Source organism: Rhagoletis pomonella, unplaced genomic scaffold (genome assembly GCF_013731165.1).
Source record: "Rhagoletis pomonella isolate Grant_MI unplaced genomic scaffold, Rhpom_1.0 Rhpom_scaffold_00007, whole genome shotgun sequence".
NCBI lineage: Eukaryota > Metazoa > Arthropoda > Insecta > Diptera > Tephritidae > Rhagoletis > Rhagoletis pomonella.
Genome location: NW_023458561.1, coordinates 60,201,856 through 60,204,526, shown reverse-complemented (window position 1 = coordinate 60,204,526; position 2,671 = coordinate 60,201,856). Strand labels below are relative to the sequence as shown.

The following is a 2,671-nucleotide window of genomic DNA, read 5'->3' as shown; positions in this document are numbered from 1 at the left end:
TAAAAGGGGTGTAAAGGAAACATGATTGCCTATTTATATATATGATTCTGGCACGACAGTCTTACAAAAAAGCTCCCCTGCCAACTTTCATGGTGAAAAGCTCTTTTGAAAAAAAGCACTTGAATATAATTTTTCTCCCGCTGCCCTAACAGTCGCAATGGCCGAGTGAGCAAAGCACTGGCGTGCCATTCGAGAGAACCGTGGTCTAGTCCTCTGGCAAAGGATTTGTGTTTTAAATTTAATTTTCTTTTAACTTTAGAAAAAGGGAGAAAGGTTGTCAATTCATGGGTATATTGTCTTTTTATGTACATATGTTACCGGAAAACTTTTGACTACATAATCCGTTTTCGATTATTCTTTTTTTTTTTTGTCGGAGTGGTTCCATATTAATTTGGTTTAGTTTCTATCATCGTGTCATGTAGAAATTAAAGGTACCACTAAATGTGCATATGGGCAATGAAGTCGGTTGTATTTCTTGTTTAAAAATTACTTGTTAGATTGTACAGTTGCAAAAAGAAAAACATTTTTCTTAAATTTCTTTTGCTTATTTTTTCTTACTTTTTAGTTAATATTTTCTTTGTTTAATTTAATATAAAATAATAATTGTTGGGAAAAAATATTTTTTGTTATTTCATTTAGTTTTCAGGAAGTCATGTTATTTAGTGTTTTTTTTTCAAATTTAAATTTTTATATTTCAAAATTCCTTTTAGTTATTTTTTAGTTCCTAGATTATATTTTTTTTAAAACCTTTTTTCACAAAATATTGGGAACATATTTTAATTATATTTTTTTTTTAATTTTTAGGTTTTATATTTTTTAAGAAATAAGTTTTTTTTGTAATTTGCTTAAATTTTTAGAAAATTATTATAAAAATTTCTTTTTATTTTATTATTATTTTTTTTTCTTTTTTGCCTTTGGGAAGTTGAAAGTCAGCTAAAATTATGTTTCTAAAAAAGTTGAGCTAAATATTGTTAACAACAGCACTTTCTACGAATTTCTTGAATAACATAAACTAAAAATGTAGCTTACATATTAAGTTCCTCTACGTTTTTGCTAATCAATGGTCACTGCAGAAATTTTAAAATGTCATTAGACAACACATATTTATGTACATATGTAAGTAGTTTTACAATGAAAAAGCCACTTAAAAATCTGACGAACAAAAAGAAACAACGGTTGGCATAGATTCTTGTATTCTTTGTCTGCAGCGTTTGGAGCAAGAAAAAAAATCGACGATATTATTGCTCAGCTGAAACGATGCCAACGATTGGCTCACTGTCCGGTCCAGTGTTTTGTTGTTATTCAGATATCATAAAACACAATAGTAGCGGATACTTAGCGATGAGAATTCTTAGCGATGCTCGGCGTTGAGTAAGGGCAAATCAACTTTTTTCTTTCAATACAAAATATTACTTTTTACACACATACATACTTACATTTCCCTTCATAATGGCAAATGCTGAGCAATTTTAATAATTAAGATGTTAAATTTAAATATTTATGTGAAAAAACAGTTATTTTTTTTTTATTGTTCGTATCAAAACCAAACTAATAAAGTACGGTATTATTTAAGTTTGTGGTGGTTCGTTGTTGTTTCTATTTGGCCTGTACCTATTTTATGGCTGCGTATTGTTGCAGCTGTTTTACCTACAAAGCTTGCGCGTATCAGTATTTCTTAACGTTTCGTTTTTAATAATTTTCCATATGCCCATCAACGCGCCGGTGCTGGTACCACTTTCGCTTAATGGCAGCCGTGTAGAAAAGTCAACACATGAATATTAGGAATACATATGTATGTACGTGTGTACATTAGGGAACCTTACAAAAAAAAAAGTTGGGGTTTTCTGCCGGAATTATATACTGCATTATAGATATTTTAAGACTTCCGCCAAAATATTTTGGAAAGCTGGACCCTTTTGAAAACACCGTGCGACAAAAACAAAAAATTTCAAAACACACGAAAGAATCGATATACTCACGAAACTATGGACCAAATATAGTAAAACTGCTTTTTTAACTTTTCGCTCTGATGTCGGGATTTCTTTTCAAAGGACTTTGAAATTTAAACATATGATTAATTCAAAACATTATTTAAAAAAAATTAGTGCAATGTAGAATAATAATATTGGTACCAAATGAGAGAAAAAATTCTGTAGAATTTAAAAACAATAAAGTTGTTTGGTGTACAAGGACGAGTAGGTATTGAAAATGCACTTTTAATACATTTTATCTATTTACGTTAAAAAAGTTTGCGGGACGAAATTCGATGATGAGGTCGTTCGTATATTAGTCCTCAAACAATAATTAACAAAAAAAAAAGACAAATTAATATTGAAAATTGTCAAGAATATTTGAGCACAGAATATGTAAAGGACATTTTCCATACCCTTCGACCTTATGCCGCAAAAAATTTACTCTGTTATAATTCAACATATTTTTTTTTTTTTATATGAAACCCTTATTGTAATCCTGCATTGCACCTAATTTTTTGAAATAATCATATTTTTTAAATTTCAAAGTACTTTTTAAAACATCCTGATACCTCCAGAAATTATTTTGATTTCGTTGATAAAATTGTTAAACAGTTTTATGCCGAACTTTTAAGCTTAAACTATTATATCATCCGAAGTGATTTTTTGGAATAAAAAAATTTAAAGACTAACTTTATCAG

General features: G+C 29.0%; 1 protein-coding gene across 1 annotated transcript in view; it reads right to left on the bottom strand.

The window, feature by feature from the left end:
• LOC118743209 (probable cytochrome P450 4p3) overlaps positions 1 to 2,671 on the bottom strand; it is a gene marked incomplete at its 3' end in the record, with an annotated part of 62,705 nt that overhangs the window by 15,682 nt on the left and 44,352 nt on the right.